This window comes from Peromyscus maniculatus, chromosome 7 (genome assembly GCF_049852395.1).
Source record: "Peromyscus maniculatus bairdii isolate BWxNUB_F1_BW_parent chromosome 7, HU_Pman_BW_mat_3.1, whole genome shotgun sequence".
Lineage (NCBI taxonomy): Eukaryota > Metazoa > Chordata > Mammalia > Rodentia > Cricetidae > Peromyscus > Peromyscus maniculatus.
The window spans coordinates 37,948,953-37,971,581 of NC_134858.1; positions in this window are offsets into that span (position 1 = coordinate 37,948,953).

Here is a 22,629-nt window from a genome sequence, read left to right on the forward strand (position 1 = left end):
AGATGGATGGTTGGATGGTGTAGAAGCCCTGGTGAGCTACAGACCAGGAAAATGCAGACGATGTGTTAAGTGGGTGATGATGACAAGTTGTGGTTCTTTGACAAAAATAGAACCAGGTGAAGGGATGTGGTGGGAGGAGATGGTGGGTATTTGGGGAGAATGACCTTTCTTCTAGACGTGATGTTTAGTGTGCTGGCAGACTGGAGAAGTCCAGGAGTGTGACAAATACAGAGATGCCAACGACAGACCCTTTGGTGCCAGCTTGACATGTGAAACTTAGAGATTCTGAATAATTTAGACCCCCTAACACTCTAAAGTATAAAATCCAACCTGTCACTAAATTATTCAGATTTGATTTTTCTCTGTTAATGAACTGAGCAAAGAATCTGACTTCTCACTTATTTTCACAAGTGAGAAAAATAATGGGTTCAAAAATATCAGTGATTTCTGAACTTGCCTGGTAGATATTTTATAAAGTGAGGAATATCACAAACCACAAAGGATGGAATCTAATGGTAGCATTTTATACTCAGCTACTCACATGAACACCACCCAGGTCTGGATCTAGAACTTTCCAATATCTTACAAATCCCCTAGAAACCTTTCCCCCAGACTACACCCCCCAAAGATGGCCACTGTATTGCTCATCATCTATATAGATCATTTTTGTCTACTTTGAATTTTGTATGAATTGGATAAAATAATATATACTTGTTTCTTTTGGCTAAAATTGTTGTAGCTGGGCATAATGTTGCACACTTTTAATTCTAGCACTCACGAGGCAGAGGCAAGCAGATTTTTGAGTTCAAGGACAGCCAACTATACTTAGTGACTGTCAGGACAGACAGAACTACATAGTGAGACCCTGTCTCAAAAATGTCCCCTCAAAAATAATAAATAAAGTCTGGCAGTGGTGGAACATGCCTTTAATCCCAGCACTTGGGAGGCAGAGGCAGGCAGATCTCTGTGAGTTCAAGGCCAGCGTGGGCAACAGAGTGAGTTCCAGGAAAGTCTCCAAAGCTACACAGAGAAACCCTGTCCCGAAAAACCAAAACAAACAAACAAACAAACAAACAAATAAATAAATAAATAAATAAATGTTATAACATCTCAATGGAGGAATTTTGCAGGTCAGTGGGAATAACTAGAATGAGCACCCATCCATTTATGTACAAATTCCACCACTAGCATTTTACTACGGGGTATTCTCTTTGGAGTCATATGACGTTTACCTTTTTGAGCACATCATACATGAGTACTGTATTTATATCTTTTCTACCTCACAGTTTACCCCTCCAACTCCAGCTGTGTCCTCCTCCCTGACTCCCTCTCCAATTCATGGTCTCTTCTTTAATTATTACTCTTTGGAGTAATCAACTCATCTTTACTTTGATTCATTCATCTCTTCTTCACATTTCTTTCCTCATAATGTCATTTTGATAGACTATGTTATGTCTGTGTTTTATTCCAGCTCTACTATTTATTTATAAGCAACATGTATTTCTTTTAATAATCTTCTATTTATTAAGTGTACCTTTAAACAATATTAAATTACTTCGTGTGTGATATGGGGCTTTCCCAGCAGCACACATTGTTCCCTCTCCTCCTGCCCTCTGGGTTTCTGATGCTGTGCATTTTTATTTCTGTGCTATGAACATGTTGTTATAACTTTAAAGAGCTGGTTGCTTTTTTCAGGCCGTTTAGCACTAGTTTTAACGTGTCACTTATAGTCACACGTGTGTGTGGCCATTGCCAGTTGTTTCCACCTTCATGTAGAGTCATGTTGGTATCTGGTGTTCTCCCTCTTCTCAGGGGACTTTCTGGGACTGTCAGTCTGCTGGCGAGAAAGGAACCAAGTTCTTGTTTTGTTTTGAAAAATTTTTAAAATTTTTTCTTTCATTTATTAGAATTGAAAGTTGAAAGATACGTTTGCTAGGTATAGTATTTTCGGTTGTTCATGTCATTTGTGTGACTCTGCATTGTCTCTCACCTGCCTGGCTTTTCCTCTCAGTGTGTCATCCATTTCCACCGTCCTTGTTTGTAATGCTTCCTTTACAATGTGATGCTCTTAGAACACTCTTCAAGACGTCACTGGTCTTCAACAATTTGACTGTGATACGTCTCTATGTGTATATTTCATGTTTCTTCAAATTAAAAAATGTAAGTTTCTTTATCTGAAAAGGTTTACAGTTTTCATCAACTTTGGAAAGATTCCTGTTATTAGTTCTTCAATATGATCATATTTGTTAGCCTTCTCCCACACCTCCCCAGCTTTCCCTGGGATTCCAGTACACACCTACGGTGCCACACTGTCAACGGTTCCCTACTTCTGTCTCCAACTTCACTCGTCTGTTCCTGCTTTCTCATTCAGTGTATTTTAATTCCAGACATTTGATATTCAGCTTTGGAAGTTCGTGTTAGTTCTTCTTCACATCTTCTGCTTCTCTGTTCATCACGGTCATGTTTTTCAAAGACTTCCTGAGCATGTGGAGTATGTTTATGATAGTCATCATATCTATTTTAATAGTTCTGCTTGCTAATTCTATCCTGTGTACTACTTGGGTAGGTTTGTGTTGGTTCTCTAGGTTACAGAAGTGTTTCCTGCTTCTTTGACTGCCTGTTCGCTTACAGAAAATTATTTTAATTTGAATAAAATCTATGCAAACATAAAGTTTATTATTTAAATAATTTGAAGTGTACAACTGAATAATGTTAAAGTTATTCACATGGACATGCAATTTCCTGAAGTATTTCCTTTCTTCAAAACTGAAACTTTATACTTAGTAAAATCCAATTCCTTCTCCTCCTCTTTCAGGCCCCAGGAATCACAATTCTGTCTTGTATTTCTATGACTATGACTACTCTAGATACCTAATACTTCAGAATTTTTTCTTATGTACAATATATTTCATTTACCTTACTGTTTTGAATACCTTTATGTATGCATAGCTGAGGTAAGTTGTTAGTATAGAGTTCAGGCTAGCATGGGCTTTGTTAAGCCCAGGTAGATCTGAAATTGGTAATCTTCCTGCCTACATGACCCTAATGATGGAAACATAGGCATGGGCCGCTATATCTGGTCCCTTGCTTCTTAAGGCTGAATAATAATATTCTTTTTAAAGTATACAATATATTTCACTTAGTCATTACTTTATAGACACTTGTATTGTTTTCACATTTTGGCTGTTATAAGCAATGATTCTATAAATATAGTTGTTTGAATTGTATTGAACTGAATTGTTTGAATTGAATATAATTGTTTAAATTGTAAGAATTTCACTTTGTTGTATGCTAGATTTTTGTTACATTCTTTTAAAGACTGGAACTTGCTTCTAACACATACACAAGTAACTTGAAATTAGCTTTAAGCTTTACGTTTTTTTTTTTCTTCATGGGAAGATTATAAGCAATATTTTTTTTTAGTTAATTTATGTTTTACTGAGATAACATCCTTTTCCTCGATGCTCACGTGTAAAGGTTTTATTCAGGCTAGTTATAAGGGAGGCTATTCCCAGTGCTTGGTGAACTTTAGAAATGGTTATTCCAACTGGGCATGGTGGTTCAGGCCTGAAATTCCAGAACTAGGAGGCTGGGACAAGGGATTGAAGTGAGGCTGAGGACAGTCTGGGCTATAGAGTGAGAGCGTGTACCAAAAGACACAGAAAAAACCCAGAACATTTAGGGACCTTCACTTTTGGTGGTTATTGAATTGGCTGCAGATAGTCTCCTGCTTCCTTTTTGCAGCCAATATTTTAGCAATCTTCTCTTTACATCTTTCACACACTATGATGTTTCCCCTTCTGATTATTTTGCTTTGGAAATTCCATATGCCTCAGTGTCTCCAAATTCTGTCCTTTGTCTCCTCAGTGAGTTGTAGTCTGGGAGGTCTTTCCATTAGGAAGCCTAAGCAATACCAGGACCCAGCTTCTTTGTTCCTCTTTTCTCACTGTTTGCCAACAAGTTTTCCTTTGCTTAAGATTCAGAAGATTATTTTGTTTCATGTCACTGTTATGTGACTATCTCTGGGGAGACATGAACAAATGTCTACCTCAGTGGTTCTCAACCTTCCTAATGTTGTACCCCTTTAGTACAGTCCCTCATTTGCTGACCCCCAATCACAAAATTACTTTTGTTGCCACTTCATAACTGTAATTATGTTGCTGTTGTGAAGTATAATGTAAATATCTGTGTTTTCAGATGGCCTTAAGAGACCCTGTGAAAGGGTTGCTTGGTCCCCAAAGGAGTTGTGACCCACAGGTTGAGAACTGCTGGTCTACTCCAGAGAGGGAATTGATGTAAGACCCGAGTTATGATAATACCAAAGTCCAACTTGGTGAAATCAATGAATTTTGGGGGGTTATTTACAGTAGCTAGAGTTTTCCTGCCTTGCCCACAGTCAGGACAAATCTTTATCACCCGCCAGTCCCACAGCCGCTCAGACCCAACCAAGTAAACACAGAGACTTATATTGCTTACAAACTGTATGGCCGTGGCAGGTTTCTTGCTAACTGTTTTTATAGCTTAAATTAATCCATTTCCATAAATCTATACCTTGCCACGTGGCTCGTGGCTTACCGGCATCTTCACATCCTGCTTGTCCTGGCGGCGGCTGGCAGTGACTCCTTCTGCCTTCCTGTTCTCTCTTTTCTCTTCTCGTTAGTCCCGCCTATACTTCCTGCTTGGCCACGGGCCAATCAGTGTTTTATTTATTGACCAATCAGAGCAATACATTTGCCATACAGAACATCCCACAGCAGGTTTGGGTAAGGGATTACTTACAGGTGCATAGATGACTTGAAGATACCTATACCTAGCCCAAATCTAGAACCCTGGAGCTCTTTGCAAGACTTGGAGGCAACTCAACAGGTTGGGGCTTCTCTTTTTCACATTTCCTTACTGCTTTAATAGTCATAGAGAGGAGGGTCCCTGTGAATCTTTAAGTTTCAGGGACTTCCTGAGACCTGTGTGTTGTTTATTTCCTGAGTCTTATCTTTCTTTTTCTTTTCTCTGCCTCTCTTTCACTGAGATAGGACCTTACTATGTAGTCTAGCCTGGCCTTCAGCTCACAGAGATCTGCTTATCTCTGTAGCTCTGAGTGGTGGTGAAGGGGACTTCCACACAGTGGGGGCTCCCTCCTATACCCTGGGTCAGGCACAAACCACACCCAAACTCCTGTTTTCACAGAGAGATCCTTTATTAAGCAGGAAAGAAAAGTTAAAGTGGCTACTTTCTGACTCAGGCAGAAAAACAGCAGAAAATGATCTTGCAGGTGTAACTTTTAAGAGGAGAAAAAGGGGAGGTCTGTCATAGAATGGGCTAGGGTGCTGTGGTAAAGGATATAGAAAATGAGGGAGAAGGGGAAGGGGACAAGGGAAAGGGGGCAGGGGTATTTGTCCTGGAGGGACAAAGGACTGTCTCTGGATAGAAAGGGGACAGACGTGGCACATAGGAAAATAGCAATTTATAAGATAAAGGGGGAAATCCTGTGTTAGGATGAGGTGTTTAATTTTAATTGGGCATGTTAATTAGGTGAACCAAAGAGGACTTTTTTTATTAAGAATTTTTTAATTCATTTTACATACCAATTAAAGATTCCCCCTCTTCCCTCCTCCCACCCCTCCAACCCCCACATCCCCAACCCCCCCATTCCCTCCTACAAGAAGTTAAGGACTCCCATGGGGAGTCAGCAGAGCCTGGTACATTTAGTAGAGGCAGATCCAAGCCCCTCCCCCTGCCTCAAGGCTGTGTGAGGTGTCCCATCATAGGTAGTGGGCTCCAAAAAGCCTGCTCATGTGCCAGGGATGGATTCTGATCCTACTGCCAGGGGGCCCCTTACGCAGATCAAGCTACACAATGGTCTTGCTTATGCAGAGGGCTTAGCCCAGTCACATGCAGGCTCCACCGCTGTTGGTCTAAATTTCATGAGTTCCCACTAGTTTGGTTTGGTGGTCTTTGTAGGTTTCCCCATCATGATCTTGATGCCCCAATGGGGACTTTTGATTGCTGGACTTCAATACTTTGATAGCTGGACCTTGATAGTCAACTCAGGAGGAGGGAGTGGCCAATAAAGGAATAGACCTTGGGGTCTAGCTTTAGGAACATAATCTAATGGTTTTTAGCAAGGCAGAGGGAATGGGGGAGAAGGACAAGGCCTGTCAGAGCCATGCTTGCCAGGCCCAGGCTGGCTAGAGTCCCTTCATCTGGGATTAAAAGTGTGAGCAACCATGCCCAGCTTATGGGAGAGTTTCTTAAGAGCAGTAGTGTCTGGAAAGGCAAGTTGTGCTAAGATTGGAACATTTAAACGTCTTAAACATGAGTGTTCCCTGCACGACTGTGGCATGTGTATGTGGGCTGGGGAGGATGCACAAGTGTTTGAACAAGCAGCAGCTTGGCCCTGTTGGAGAGTCTGCAGGAGAGGAGGCAGGAGGCACAGGAAACCTGTGCTTTTCACGGGTGAGTGGACTCGGTGGGATACTGTTCTGCTCTCCTAAAGAAGATTTTTATTGAAGCAGTCAGGCAGACAGTTTTCTCATTTTCAGCCAGTTCCCTGCTTCAGACAATTTCCTTCCCTTTGCTGTCCGACCACTCATGTTCCAACCTCCCTTCAGAAGTTGGCTCAAGGTTCCTCTTCACCAGGAGACTTATTTGGTGTCTGGTCCATAAGTGAGTTTTAATCTGGGTCAATGATCTGTTAAAGAAAAATGATTTCTCATGCTGGACTAGGGGGATGACTGCCGAGAGGCCCAAGTGGTATAGACAGCACTGAGAAGCTGGACCAGTGGAGGTCAGGTCAGCCACCATCCGAAAGGAGTCACAGAGCTGGCCAGGTGACAAGGAAACCATCTCTTCCTCCTTAGATTTTCCTCATGTGCTTTTCCTGGGGCGAGTGAGGCCCAGATCCAGCCCTGAGTGGGTAGGCTGTGAGAGGCTATCCATGTTGTTGTATCTGCAGCCTTGGAAGCAGGAGGGGGCAGTGGTTTTGGGAGGTTGTGGAAAGAAGCTAAGGCGGATTATGCTCCCTGAAAAAGCATACAGAAAATGGAAAGTTTGCTTCAAATTGGTTTATAAATTGTGAATATGCTTGCTTTTACTTTATAACCATGCAGTGAAAATAATTAGTTCCTAGTGAATTTGCTAATGGTTCAAATATTTATTCAGTTTATTTCTGGGCCATTCTGGTCAGTTTCAATGATGTATGATTGACATAAATAAATTTCACTCTTTTAAAGCACACTATTAAACAAGTCCTTCACACACGCGTGTGCACACACACACACGCACGCATATGTACTCACATATGCACACACATGTCATGCAATCATGGTCATATTGAAGATATGATACATTCCTGTCAACCCTAAATGTGTCTTTATTCTCCTTAGCTGCAAATTTCTTACTTGTTTCTATCTCCAGTCAATGATCTTTTTTCTATCATTAGGGATTTTTTTTTCTTGTTTGTTTTTCTCAAGAATGTTAAATCAAATCTAGCCTCTTTCAGTAGCCTTTTAAGAACAAATTTAACATTTTTATTTTATGCCTGTGAATGTTGGCCCACATGTGTACCATGTACATGTCTGGTGGCTGCAGAGACCAGAAGAAGGCGATGATCCCCTGGAGATGTGGATGCTGGGAACTGACCTCAGGTCCTTCGGAAGGGCAGACAAGCTCTCAACTGCGGAGCCATCTCTCCAGACTCTCAGTAGCCCTCTGAGATTTGCCCACACTGTTTCACATACTGGAAATTTCTTCAACTAGCTTGTTAAGGGGCGGTCACGAGATAAGTGCATGTAAATGTTTCCAACTTCTGCTAATTAAGAACAAAAGCCGTTATAACCATTTACATGCAGGTCTTTGCATGGAAATATATTTTCACGTCCTCAGAGTACATGCCCAGAAATGGGATGGTTGATGTGTTTAACTTTTAGAATCTGCTTCTTGGCTTTCCAAAATGGCAGAACTGTTTTATATTCCCATCAGCAAGGCGTAAGAATTACAGTTGCCCTTCATCCTTTCTGTTCCTTGGTATTGTCAGTCTTTTAAATTTCATCCTTAACACATGTATGGTAAAACACCATCGCTTTAGTTTTTATCCCTTTAACAAACTGACAGTATTTGAACTATTTATTTATACTTCTTTCAGTGTGTTTTTATGATCTATTCATTTCCTTTGAAGAAAGATCTGTTCAAATGTTTTGTTCTCTTATTAATGGGTTGTTTTCTTATTGAATCTTGAGACATCTTTATGTGATTTATGCATGAGTTCTTCATTAAACGTAAGTTTTAGAAGTATTATTTCCCAATATGTAACATGTCTATTTTTAAATTACTTTTTTTTTTGTTTTGTTTTTTTGAGACAGAGTTTCTCTGTGTAGTTTTGGTGCCTGTCCTGGATCTTGCTCTGTAGACCAGGCTGGCCTCAAACTCACAGAGATCCACCTGGCTCTGCCTCCTGAGTGCTGGTATTAAAGGCATGCACCACCACTGCCCAGCTTAAATTACTTTTTACATTTGTTGGTTTTGTGTGTGTGTGTGTGTGTGTGTGTGTGTGTGTGTGTGTGGAGGTCAGAGGACAACTCACTGGAGTTTGTTTTTGCTTTCTACTAGGCTTGGCAATACACACCATTGCATGCTGAGCCACCTCACTGGCCCTTGTGGCTTATTTATTTATTTATTTATTTTAGGAGTGATGTTTGAAACACAGGATTTTTTAATAAATTATTTTGATAAATTCCAAGTTAAGTTGTTGTCATACACAGCTCATGTTGTTATTTTTAGGGTCTCATATACAAGCTACTTAATTAAGGCACACAAAGATTTTATCTCAAGTTTGACTTTTGACATCTTACAGTTTTAGATTTATGTATGACCCATTTCAAGTTAATTTTTTGTGCATAGTACAAGGGTTGAAGTATTTTCACACATAGATGTTAATTATTCTGTTGCATCCCCATCCCTGTTGACCACCCTGGTCCTTTCATTTGGAATCAGTTGACCACACATGGATGTCTGTTTCTGTTTAATGATCTGTACTGTGCCTTAAGCCAGAATCAAACTGACTGATTATTGCTGCTTTCCAATCTTGAAATGAGATAGTATTTAATTCTTTCAAGTCATTTTAGTTTTTCAAAGTTGTTAAGTTTTTCTTAGATCTTTTCCCATGTAAATTCTGTTTGTCAACACTGAACATTTGCTGAGATGTTTCGGGGTATTTTACTCAGGGGAAAATGCTGTCTTCCCTGTGTGAACCTTATAATCCTTGAGCTCAACATACCTTTCCAAGGACTTCAGTCTTCCTTAGGCTCTCTTAGCTGTATTCTGTAGTTTTGACTGTATCAGTTTTGTACACACTTTGTTCTACTTATTTCTAAATAGTTATTACTTTCAAAGCTATTTTAAGTGACACTAAAAATTCAGCTTTCAGTTGTTTGTTGCTACTGTTTAGAAACACAAATGACTTTTGTTCATTGATTTCATGTATTAATTTTTTAGGCTCACTCCAACAAAGTAACACACACTGTTTTTCTAAAACAACAGAAACCTAACCCTTCACACTCCTGAAAGTCTGAAGTGACACAGTAAGGTTTATTCCCTGTTGGAGGCCCCAGGAGATTGTTCTCCTCTTCTCTCCTAGCTTCTGATGGTTGCCAGCAACCCTTGGCATGTCTGTCTTCTTATTGTATCACTCTAATCTCTGCCTCTGTAGTCACATGGCATTCTCTCTCTCAGAGGATGTCAGCGTCCAAATTTCCCTTTTAGAGGAACAGTAGTCATTGAATTAAAGGTTCATCTTGGCCTCCTATGGCCATGTTTTAATGTGATTGTATCTGCAAAGACTCTATTTCCACGTAAGTTCACAAGGAAGTATAGGTGGGGCAACCAAACTAAGAATGATGGGAAGGAGAAGGGTGGAGACAGGAGTCACCAGCCAGATGCAGAGGGAGCAGGAGTTGCACATTCCATGCTAATAAAAAGTATCACCATGTGGCAGAGTGTAAATAAGAAATATGGGTTAACTTAAAATGTAAGAGCTAGTAATAAGACTGAGTAATGGCTGAGCATTTTGTAATTCATATAAGCTTTTGTGTGTTTATTTGGGACCAGACAATCAGGACAGAAAAACTCCACCTCTGTTTACAATTTTGGGAGACAAAATTTTACTCACGGCACCTTGGGTCCTGCAAACTGGCTAGCTGTATTACTGTTTCTAATATTTATTCATATAGGCTATTTGGAATTTCCTATATAGAATCTCTGTATCTGTATATTTTTGACCAAACACTGAAGCCAAATCTAAATAAAAGTCCCTCTGTGCTTATCATCACCAAGGCATTAAAGTGTGTCTTAGTTAGGGTTTTTATTGCTGTGAAGAGAAACTATGACCATGGCAACTCTTATAAAGGAAAACATTTAATTGGGGCTGGCTTGTTCAGAAGTTTAGTCCATTATCATCATGGCAGGAAACATGGTGGCATGCAGGCAGATATGATGCTGGAGAGGTAGTTGAGAGTTCTCTACATCTGGATCCACAGGCAGCAGGAAGAGACAGTGAGACGCTGGGCCTGGCTTGAGCACCTGGAACCTCCAAGCCCACCCCCAGTGACACACTTCCTCCAGTAATGCCACTCCCTACAAGTCTATGGGGCCATTTTCATCCAAACCACCACAGATGCTTTTGCCTTTGATTTGTGTCTGCAGTATTGATGAAGGAACCTAAAGTCACTTCTGTAAGTTCGTTCAAGCATCTCTGCATATAAGGAATTGTCCCAAGTCATCACCTGGTTTCCCAACTGTTTAGCAGGTGGGGGTTGGACAGAGTGAGGCCTTGGCTTCAGGTGCAAATTAGGGAGACATCACCAGCATCCAGGTAAATAGCCTTCTGTTGGAGTACGAACAAAGCACACATCAAGACTCTCAGGCTCTCAGGCACCCACTTTTCAGCACAAGGACCGAGAGCAGAGAAAGAAAGGGAGAAGATCAAGCAGACAGACAGTGAGATGAGAGAGAAGCAGTCCTATCTGACTTCACAACACCTATTCAGGACAAGCTTCCAAACCCCTGGGATGCAGGCTCTTCCATCCCTCCGAGTCCTATGTGATTCCACATCAGTCATACTAGTAAACTACTTTACACATCCTAGTAAACTACTTTAAGTTTGTTGGTGTTAGTTGCAACTTGAGAATATTGGTCACCCTGCCCTCTTAGTCTTGCTAATTTTGTTATCCCTTTTTCCTCCAGTAAAGAAACATAGTCAATCTTTTCTTCATGTTTTTTTTTCTTTTGATGAGTGAAATCCTTTCCTCTAGTAATATAGAGACTCCTCACTAATTTTTAAAATCCCCTTTTCCATTTTTCTTTCTTTTAAACATTTCTTTGGTGTTTTTCATGCCTACTCCATTCATATTTTTCCAAAACTTACTCTTGTCATTACATGTTTGTATTATTCTAATATTACAATTTTCTAAGTATCTGCACTCCCTATAAAATAGCTTCTGATATTTTCTACCCTATTCATTAGCCAAGGTCAAGTTTAAATGTCATTTCTACTATGAACCTGTATTGCCAATGTGTTTATTTTTCTTCCAGGAAGAATGTAAACAGTTCTATGGATACTAATCTTTGTTTGACTGTATTTATGTACACCACATGTGTGTCTGGTGCCCATGGGGGTAGGAGGAGGGCAAAAGAAGGCATTGGATCCTCTGGAGCTGGAATTACAGATACAGATGGTTGTGAGCCACCATGTGGATGCTGAGGACTGAACTTACGTCCTCTGCAAGAGCTGTTAAGGGTTCTTAACTGCTGAGCCATTTCTCCAGCGCCGTGGACACTGGACTTTATTAATAGTCTTCTATTATATATCCCTAAAGTTGTGTTTATATTATGAGCATCACACACAGAGAACTTCATCAGCAAGGGTGTATGGGATGAATTAGCGAATGAATGAAATGCCTGGTCTGCTTTACTAACCTATGTAACCGGGAAGAGTACATAATCATCACAGACTCCTTGTACCTATGTTCAATCTTCTGTCATCTTCTTCCCACTTTACTGTGTTCCCCTGGGTGATCTTAGTCACCATAGCTTGAGTTAGCACCTGCTGTATTTCACTGGCTCCCAAGTCTGTGTTTTCAGACCTGATGTTTCCTAGGCCACACCCATATTTCTGTCTGCTAGTATGCTACAGGGGTGGGTGCTTTTGTAGGTATCTAAGACTTGATTTAGTCTGTCAGATCCTGACTCACCACTTTCCCTTTCAAACCATTCCGATTTCTCTGTCTCCTTCTCTGCTCTTTGATCCCTAGATAGTGAATGATGACACTATTTAGTCAACTGCACAAGTGCTGATGTATCTCAAACATTTGGAACATTGCCTGCTACCTAGTAGGCACTTTCTATTTGTTGGCTAAACAAATTCCATTAACTAAAATGACCAAATCGATGGAAAATGATAGATTTTATGGCTACATGAAAAAATGGTCTTAGACTGACAGCCAATAGCTAAAATGAAAGAATGCTATGGAAATTTCCTTTTTGATGTCATTGAGACACAAAAACAAGCATCACTCATGAAATCTTAATTTAAAATCCATACCTCAATGTTAATTATTTGTGATTTCCATAAAACTGTCTGAGGCATCTTTTTGGCAGACACATGGGGCTTTGTAGGGATTCCCACTCCTGAACAGTATTATAAGGGCTAATGTCAATTTTCCTGAGGGAAGTCCTCCAGGAAAAGGAATGTCTTGTGTAGTGTCATATTGGGAACAAGGCTGAGAATTGATGTTTTACTCCTCTTTCTCAAGCTAACGGGAAAAACACCGAACAGGCACTGTGAGAACCAGATTGAGGTGACTTTGAGTTTTGGCTCCTTTGTTTTTTAGGTCTGTGACTTGAACAAGTTAGCATACATTTCTTGAATCTTAGTTTCTTCATACATAAAACAGTGACACTTTCATAGCTCACATTCGTTCGAAAGTAAACACACATGAAGTGAAGCTTGGTCTCCACAAGCAAGCCTTCTCAATAGCTTTGAGCTACTTCTCTTTCTCTTGTTAGATTTGTGACATTGTCCAAGTTACTGATCTTGAGTGTCAGTTTCCACATTGGTCAATGATTTAACTCTACCTATTCACCAGTTATGTTCAAGAGTAGTGCATAACACAGCAATGGTTTTATGAATTTTGATGTCCTTCCTTTTGTTCTGAAAAGTGCTTGCTAGTATTTTGGAAGTCGGGTGGCAGTTTGAAGTCAACCTTTATGCTCTTCTTCTACTCTAGGTGACCTGGGAAGAGAAGACCACAGGGGTGAATTATTGTTCTGCTCATCTGGATAATTGATACTGTCAATAGCAATGTGCCGGAAGAGTACCTTGTCACCGTGGTGGTGACAAGCCCTGTGCCCCATCATCAGACTCGCTGTAGGGCTTTCCCTCATGGAGTTTCTAAACGGTAGGAAATCAGCAGTGACCTGAGAGCTCTTTCTAGTTACGTGTGACTGCCATAGCTGCTGGCGATGGTGAGCACCAGCCAATGCTCAAACACTTGCCTAGAGCACTTCTGTTAGTGTCCAGCCAGCTGCTGATTTGAGCTAAAATCCCCAACCCCACGACTGGTTTACTATTCCTGCCATTCTACACGATAATCACTCTCCTGTCTACTGCTGTAATCCGTTCTCTTTAAACATCCATAACACCGAGTTGTATGTGCTTAACAGCTACAACGCAACAAAAATGATTTTGTTTCTCAGAAACATGGCTCTAGCAGTAGCTGAGGTGGTAGGTGTAACTTTGGTCAGTGTGCCTTTGGTGCCACGAGAGTCGAACCATGGGGGGAGGTGGCTAATGGAGGTGGAAGCAGACTGCTAGAAGATACCACTGTGGAGTGGAGCTGTTCCGAGATGGGCTGAGCTCAGGAAGAAAGTTTTTTTTCTTTTTTTTTTTTTTGTTTTTTTCGAGACAGGGTTTCTTTGTGTAGCTTTGCGCCTTTCCTGGAACTCACTTGGTAGCCCAGGCTGGCCTCAAACTCACAAAGATCCGCCTGCCTCTGCCTCCCGAGTGCTGGGATTTAAAGGCATGCGCCACCACCGCCCGGCTGAAAGTTTTGCTTTCACTATCTCTTGGTTTTTATTGTGACAGACCCCCAGTCTACCTTTAACTGGTGGTTTCTTTTTCTTTCTTTCTTTCTTTCTTTCTTTCTTTCTTTCTTTCTTTCTTTCTTTCTTTCTTTCTTTCTCTCTCTCTCTCTCTCTCTCTCTCTCTCTCTCTCTCTCTCTCTCTCTCTCTCTTCTCTCTTCTCTCTTCTCTCTCTCTCTCTCTCTCTCTCTCTCTCTCTCTCTCTCTCTCTCTCTCTTTTGATTTTTCGAGACAGGGTTTCTCTGTGTAGCTTTGTGCCTTTCCTGGACTCGCTTTGGAGACCAGGCTGGCCTCGAACTCACAGAGATCCGCCTGCCTCTGCCTCCCGAGTGCTGGGATTTAAAGGCGTGCGCCACCACCGCCCGGCCTTCTCTTTCTTTCGGTTTTTTGAGATACGGTTTCTCTGTGTAGCTTTGCGCCTTTCCTGAAACTCCCTCTGTAGCCCAGGCTGGCCTCGAACTCACAGAGATCCTCCTGCCTCTGCCTCCCAAGTGCTGGGATTAAAGGTGTGCGCCGCCGCCGCCGCCGCCGCCGCCGCCGCCGCCGCCACCACCACCACCACCACCACCACCACCACCACCACCACCACCACCACCACCACCACCGCTGCCCGGCTAACTGGTGGTTTCTAAAGGCTCTTCCTGGTAACATCGATGAGTGCGGCATGAATAGGGAGTTGTATATGGAACTCGACTGAGGTGCTGGTTAGTTTTTGTCAAGTCGTCACAAACTTGACACTCTAAAGGGAACCTCAGTTCAGGAATTGCCTCCATCAGATTGGCTTGTGGGTATGTCTGTGGGAGCATTTTCTTGATTGCTAATTGATGGAGAGGGACCTAGCTCTCTGTGGGTGGTGCTACCTGGTATGGTGGTCCTGGTATGTATAAGAAAGGGAGCTGAAGGTGAACTTGGAAGCAAGCCAGCAAGCAGTGTTCATTATGGTTTCTGCTTTAAGCCTCTCCCTTGGATTTCTGCCTTGGGTTCCCTCGCGACAGATTATATAAGATGAAATAAACCCCTTTCTTCCCACGTTGTATTTGGTCAGTGTTTTGTCACAGCAACAGGAAGCAAACAAGGACAGCTAAGATGAAGGTAGGGAGGAGCAGAGGCCACTGTCGGGGATGCAGAGTGGATGGGGAATTTCTATGTAAGAGATTTTTGGAATTTGGGAGCAAATAATTTATTACCCAAACCTCTAACTTCCTGGACAGATTGCTTTTGGCATGTGTCTTATTTAAAAAAAAAAAAAAAAAAGGAGAAGGAGAAGACAGAAGACTGGTTCTTGTTTCTTAGAAAAAACTTCGAAGCCAATCCAGGGCATTCAAATGCAGCAGTGGGAATGGAAAGAAGGGAAAAATGTACTTGGCGGGAATTCAGAGACCGCCAATTGTCTTTATTGAAATGGCACTAAATTAACAAATCAAAGGAGGTAGAAGGCATCTTCTTTAGTAGAAGAAATTGAAAAAAAAAAAAAAAGGCCGTTGCTTCTCTGTAAACAGTATAGAAAAATAATGCTTGCGAGTTTTGTTTTCCTCGTCTCAAAACAAAGCAATCTGTGCGTGCTATAGAAACACTTAAACACGCTGCCTGCTTACCGCTGGTGGTTCCAAAGCCCTCACCAGAGCGCCAGGCAGTCAGATTCTATTCCTGGCCCCAGGTCCCAGTCTGCCCTCTCCCCCAATACCCCCATCCCGCCCCGGTCCACGCTCCTTTCTACAACACGCACTTATGCAACCTCTTTCTTTCTCTGATGAATGGCCAGAAATGAGATTCTGGATGAGAACAATTAGAAACTTTAATTACCCTCCAGGCAGCGCACAATTATAAACCGCATTCTTATTTTTTTTTTTTAATAAGGAATTAGCTACAGATTGGGCAGCAGCGCCTGTCATGCTTTGAAACATTTCCTTCTATTCCGTGCAGAACTGTGCATGCTCTCTCTCTCTCTCTCTCTCTCTCTCTCTCTCTCTCTCTCTCTCTCTCTCTCTCTCTCATATATATATATATATATATATATATATATATATATATATATGAACGGACTTGCCAATTCCAGCACCTTCGAATGCATTATCCCGTCCTTTCGTCTCCAAGATGACCTGAAATGACCTTTTGCTTGGCAGGAGACGTGACTCAACTGATAATAAAAGAGTTTTGAGGAGGGAGGGAGGACGCTGAGGACTGTGTGTGTGTGTGTGTGTGTGTGTGTGTGTGTGTGTGTGTGTGTGTAGGGGTGGTGGTGGCTGTCTGCTTCTGGTTGCTGAGCTGAAGGACAGCCTGGGAGAGGTATGGAGAAGGAGAAGGAGGGGACCAGATCCCTTTAAAGACAAACACTGCCGCATTTTTGGCTGTAGCATTTCCTGTCATTAATTTTCCACATATCACCTATTCCACGAAGGAAGAAGAAAGATTTTTTTTTTATTCCCCTTAAGGCACACCAGTCTCTTTGTTTAACCCGGGAACCGAGGCTGCTCAGCCGTGACCGCCGGCAGGGCGGGAGAGGGTGGGGGCGGGGCCGACGTCTGGGCATCCCCCTGCTGCGAGGCCTCAACCCTTGGCTCGGATGTGGGGTCTCACCCCCGCAGCTTGCTTTCTTCCTGCAAGACTTTGCAGCTGCGAGCACCTTGGCAAAGCAACCTCGCCAGCTAAAGTGCCCGCATGAGGTTCCATTTCACACCAGCAGCAGCCTTGGAGGGGCGTGGGCTTTTCCCAGAATCTCGATTTCTTTGTTGTTTAGGAAGCCTCAATTTTTCAAAAATTCCAGAACTCCAAATAAATGTCCCAGACAAGTTTTAACCCATGGATACCCCACCCCCACCCCCCACATTGACTTAAGTAGAGAGAGAGAGAGAGAGAGAGAGAGAGAGAGAGAGAGAGAGAGAGAGAGAGAGAGAGAGAGAGAGAGAGAGAGAGAGAGAAAGAGAGAGAGAGAATGAGAATTATTTATCTGGGTACTCTGCGAGGTGGCAGGAGTTGCCACAGCGACAGCGCTGGACCTCCCCTAGCCGGAAGCTCTTTCTGGAGCGTGCTCTGCCTCCCCAATGACCCCTCTTTAAAGGACACCGCTAGCCACACTGTATCAATCGGGGGCGTGAACACATTCACAGATGGTCTCCACACTGGAGGAGACAAAGGCGAGGGCTTCCTCAGGTGGTGTGTGGGATTGCCTTTAGCTAACTTGAGTAGGCAAGCCGTCTCTGGAGGTAAAAATTGGACTTTAGTCACCTGACCTGAGCCTCGAGAGTTTCTTGTGTGCACAAACGCTTGAGAAGTGCTGGCACTGGCTCTGGAGATGTCTGGTGCTTCCAGATGATAAAGGTGCCTGCTTGAAAGCGGGCAGGGCTGATTCCGCAGGTTCCACCTCCATCACAGGAGAAAGGAGATGCTCCTAGCTGAGAGACAGGTACCCTGCAAAGTGCCGCTTGGGCTGAACGTTCTTCCCTACGCAAGAGGCTTCCTTCACACCTTCTGACTTTCTTCCGTATCCATCCATCCATCCATCCATCCATCCATCCATCCATCCATCCATCCATGCATTCATTCATTCACTCACCCACTCTTCATTCATTCATTTATCACAGATACCTTTCTGTTTCTGTGCTAGTCACCACTGGTGAAAAGTGCAATCAAAAATCCATTCAGGTCTGCCCTAAAGGAGTTTGTAATGAAGATTGGAAACAGGAGCAAACAGACCGTGACAGATAAGCAAAGGAATGATGCCATGGTTCTGCGGGAGGGTCCTAGCCACCAGTGTGACCTCTACTCAGTAATTTTTTTTTTTTTTTTGAGACAGTTTCTCTGTGTAGCCCTGGCTGTCCTGGAACTCTCTCTGTAGACCAGGCTGGCCTCGAGCTCAGAGATCTGCCTGCCTCTGCCTCCTGAGCAATGGGATTAAAGGAATGTACCGCCACTGCCCACATTCAGTAATTTTTAACTCAAGGAACACTCAGTGGAATGTTTGCTTTTCTGGTCTGTCTTTCAACAACATCCCTCCCCCTACCTCCTCAAAACTGCCTTGTTACATGAAAAGCATCTCCATTCAGGAAGAGGTGGATGTCAGGGAGCTGGCTGTGAGCACAGCATTGTGAAGGGTGCTGGTGTCTTGAAAACATAAGAGCTGTTTCTTTCTGACCTGAATTTAAAGGGAAACTAATGTCACTGAGCACTTCCACATGTGGTACCTAGTGCTGTTTCCTACATCTACATCCTGCTGAGTACTGTAGACTTTCGTTGTCATTCTCTGCCTACCTGTTTTATCTGAGCCACAGAATGAAGAAAATGATACAGATGAGTGTCATTGTCTCAGTTATTCTTCAGAGCGTAAATCACACATACCTGGATGCACAGGAGAGAAATTCCACTTAACTTACAGAGTGGATGTTGCAAGCATCAGTCTCGCCCATCTCCCAGCATCCCTCCTCTTCCACAGACACTTAAAATTAACTCTTCTTTTTTTTTTTTGTGATTCCTCTAAATCTAGCCCCATGAGCCATTGAGTCTATTGGGGTTACTTATAGGAGCAAGGACAAACTCTGGTCAACCATATCACCCCAAAGTCTCTCCTCTTAGCAACAGCTAATCACTTACATATCTTGGGAAGAGTTTTACAAATACTGTTCACCTCATTACCTCCCGCCCCCCTCCTCCCAAGAGGGAGTGGTCAGGAGTAATTTTTTTATTTTTATTTTTTTTAATTCTTTTTATTTTTTTTTGTTCTTTGAGACAGGGTTTCTTCATGTAGTTTTGGTGCCTGTCCTGGATCTCGCTTTGTAGACCAGGGTGGCCTCGAACTCACAGAGATCTGCCTGGCTCTGCCTCCCGAGTGCTGGGATTAAAGGTGTGCACCACTGCCGCCTGGCGAGTTATTTTACGTTTAACTGTGTTTAGGTATGTGCTTGTAAGTGTAAGTGCCCCACAGAGGTCAGAAGAGGGTGTTGGATCCTCTGGAGCTAAAGTTATAGGCTACTGAGTGGCCCCTGCCACCCCCATGTGGATGCTGGGAAACAAATTTTGTCCTATGTAAGACCATGTACTACATCATCTCTCTGTCTCCCACAAGAGAGACTGTTAATAGTCTTTATTTATTCCTTTTTCTTCTTTCTTTTATTGTTTTATTAATATCTATTAAACACATGCAATAGGTTTCATTGAGACATTTTTGTACATGTATGTGCTGAATGTTTTTTTGTCAACTTAACCAAGCTAAAATCTGAAAAGAGGGAACTTCAATTAAGAAAATGCCTCCTAAGATCAGGCTGTAGGCAAACCTGTAAAGTATTTTCTTAACTAATGATTGATGGGGGAGGGCCCAGCCTGTTGTGGGTGGGGCCATCCCTGGGCTGGTGGTACTGGGTTCTATAAGAAAGCAGGCTGAGCAAGCCATGGGGAGCAAGCCAGTAAGCAGCACGCCTCCATGGTCTCTGCATCAGCTTCTGCCTCCAAGTTCCTGCCCTGTTTGAATTCCTGTCCTGGCTTCCTTCAGTGATGAACAGTGATGTGGAAGTGTAAGTCAAATCAACCCTTTCCTTTCCAGTTGCGTTGGTTATGGTCTCATCACAGCAGTAGTGATCCTAAGACAATGTATATAGTTTATTTGATCCTATTCATTCCCCATTACCATCTCTAAGGCGTCTCCCACTGTCCCTGACCACCTTTCTCAATGTTTCTACCTCCCCCTTTGATGAGTTTCTTTAGAGTTGCCTATAGGAATAAGGTTAAGGAGTTATTTACGGGAACGTGGGTCCCATACCCGTGGTTATAACACTGAAGTTAGCCCCCCCTCCCCTAGAAGTCAGTGTCTCCCAGTAACTCCTCTGGGAGGGGTGAGACCTCAGGAACTCCTCTACCCACTGTGACCAGAATTATCCTTTGAGTTAGGCAGGCTCACCAATAAAGCTGTCACTCACTGTGATGGGAACACCTGGTTTTTAATAACCGAAGCGAGCACGTCTCAATCTGATACCTCCATTCAAGACTTTCAAAACCGAATACACCTTCTGAGGCTGGAGACCTTTGTTGTCAAAATCAAGGACTATGCTTCTAGACCTAGGGCTATCTGAAAGAAGATCTAGGCTCCTCTGTGAGTGAGGCTGAATGGTTTGCCTTTCAAAAGGATAATAATGATTTTTAAGTAATGTTTGATGATTCTTTAGGTCTGTGTGGAGCTCATATGTTAAGTTTTCATGGTGAGGATCACTGAACACAGGGCCAAATCCACATGAAAAGTCCATTTTTCTAACTGACTATGGCCTTAATTATCATGACTTTTAGTTGTCTTTGAACTGATGGATTAAAGTAGGTGGTTGACATTTTACTTTTTTATGTCTGGGGTGGGTCAAAGGTCACATTATGAGGCTGTTGGTCTTTTCTTTTTTCCTTCTTTCCTCTCTTTTGTCTTTGTGTGTGTGTGTTTATGGTGTGTGTGTGTGTGTGTGTGTGTGTGCACATGCACGCAAAGGCTTAAATGTACATGCCATGGTGTATGTGTGGAGATTTAAGGCTAATTTATAGAAATAGTTCTTTTCGTACTCTTTGTTTCCCTGCACTTTACATCACTTCTGCATTTTAAATTAATTCATTTCTTAGTTGAGAGGCACAGTTTCATGTAGCCCAGGCTGGCCTCCGGCTCACCATGTAGCCACATCTAACCTCAAAATTTGAATCCTCTTGCCTCTACTTTCCGAGTGCTGGTCACACCAGGTCCTTCTCTGGTTTAAATAGACACTTTGTTCTGCCCTCCTCTCTTCTCCCTTTTCTAGCTCACTCAAACAAAACAAGCATCTTGTTGTAGAAATGGCTCTGTGCATCATGGTTTACACTACCATTTTTCCCCTATAAAAAGCCATAGTAAATATGTTACACTCTGTAGGCCATTGGCCTGAGTTGCAACTGCCTGATTTGTTGTGCCAGAGTGGCTTTAGATACTACATAAGTGAACAGATGTGATTGCATCTGAAGAAAATGTTATCTGTGAACACTGGGGTTAGCTGGGCTCATCTAACTCCTACGGGTTATGAAATACTCTAATTCTTTTCATTCTTTTTCAATCCTTTACAGATGTCAAAGTCATTTGTGCATCCATTGTAAAACTTAGGCAACTTGCTGTCTCCATATTTACATTCCAGTATGAGTTTCAAACAGTATGGCTCTCTCAGAGTTATTATCATTTTATAATCTCTCTCCAAGTCTCAGAAGAATCTATGGAAACACTTGGTCAGGAGTAGGGTACCTATAGTGGTAGCGTCCTCTTGTTTCTCTCTGGGAAGATGTCTGACAGCCTGAGCCAGACTGGCCAGCTCAACACATCCACTTACAGGAAACCCTCCAAACATCTGGGAAGAGTTGGTAAAAAGTGTATTTACTGTGATGGTGAACTTGGCTTTCATTGAACTTGGACTCAAGCTTAGTTGTGTTCTGACTCGGGTAAAGCACTTAAAGCTTTGAGTTTCACTTTGGTTGACCAAAAATAATGTCTACTTGGAAGAGTTATGACAAGGCTAAATTGTAGAGACACCATGTGACAGTGTGTTTTAAGAGATGATAATTATGGCATGCTAGGTCTTTCATAAATGTTTGAAGAGTATTAATGGGCACTTGGCTAGTGTTTTAACAAGGCAGGAGGAACTAATCTTGACCCCTGAAGCATAGCAATGGGAACAATGGACTTGTGGCATGTCTGATATTTAACTTTTTCAGATCCTTTCAAGGGTCGTTGTAGAGACTGATGAGAACACAATAAAGATAATTTTGGTAGAAAAAAAACCCCGCAGACCTTTTGACATAAGTGACGTCAAAGCTGGAGATAGGGAAGCAGTGGCTGTGTTTTTAGGTTAGGGTTTGGCTCAAGATGACATAGGATTCTGGAAGGAAGTAATAGGATTGAAAGTTTGAGGCCAGCCTAAGCTAGACCCCATCTTTTGACTAACCTTCCCACCTTACTGGTTCCCCAACTATTCACCAATAGGTCCCTCCTTTTACTTCACTTTTTTTTTTTTTATCCTAGATTCTGTATGTGAGAAAAATTCCCTATTTGTCTTTCTGGGTGTGTCTTACTGAATAGAATGTCTTCCAACTCTATTCATTTTCTTGTAAATAACACAACTTGGTTCTTCTTTATGGTTAAATTATATATGTATATATATATATATATATATATTCTTTTCCCATTCCTTATCTATTTATCTATTCAACTATTCATGGGCATCTAGGTTGATTCCATAACTTGGCTATTGCAAATAGGGCTGTTGTAAACAGAGAAATATGTGCATCTTTATCATATGCTGACAGTGATTTGCTCAAGCATATACCCAGGTATGATATAGCTTAGATGGTAGCTCTATAAGTAGGCGTGTATCAGGATAAGTTCTTCCTATAATTGACAGAAGTAGACACGGCAATTCTAGTCCCCCAAGAGAGAAGCGAAGCAAAGGTGAAGCAGAGCCAAGTAGCCAGTGTTTAATTCAAGTCCAGCTATTATTGGCCGAGTGGAGAGTGAAAAC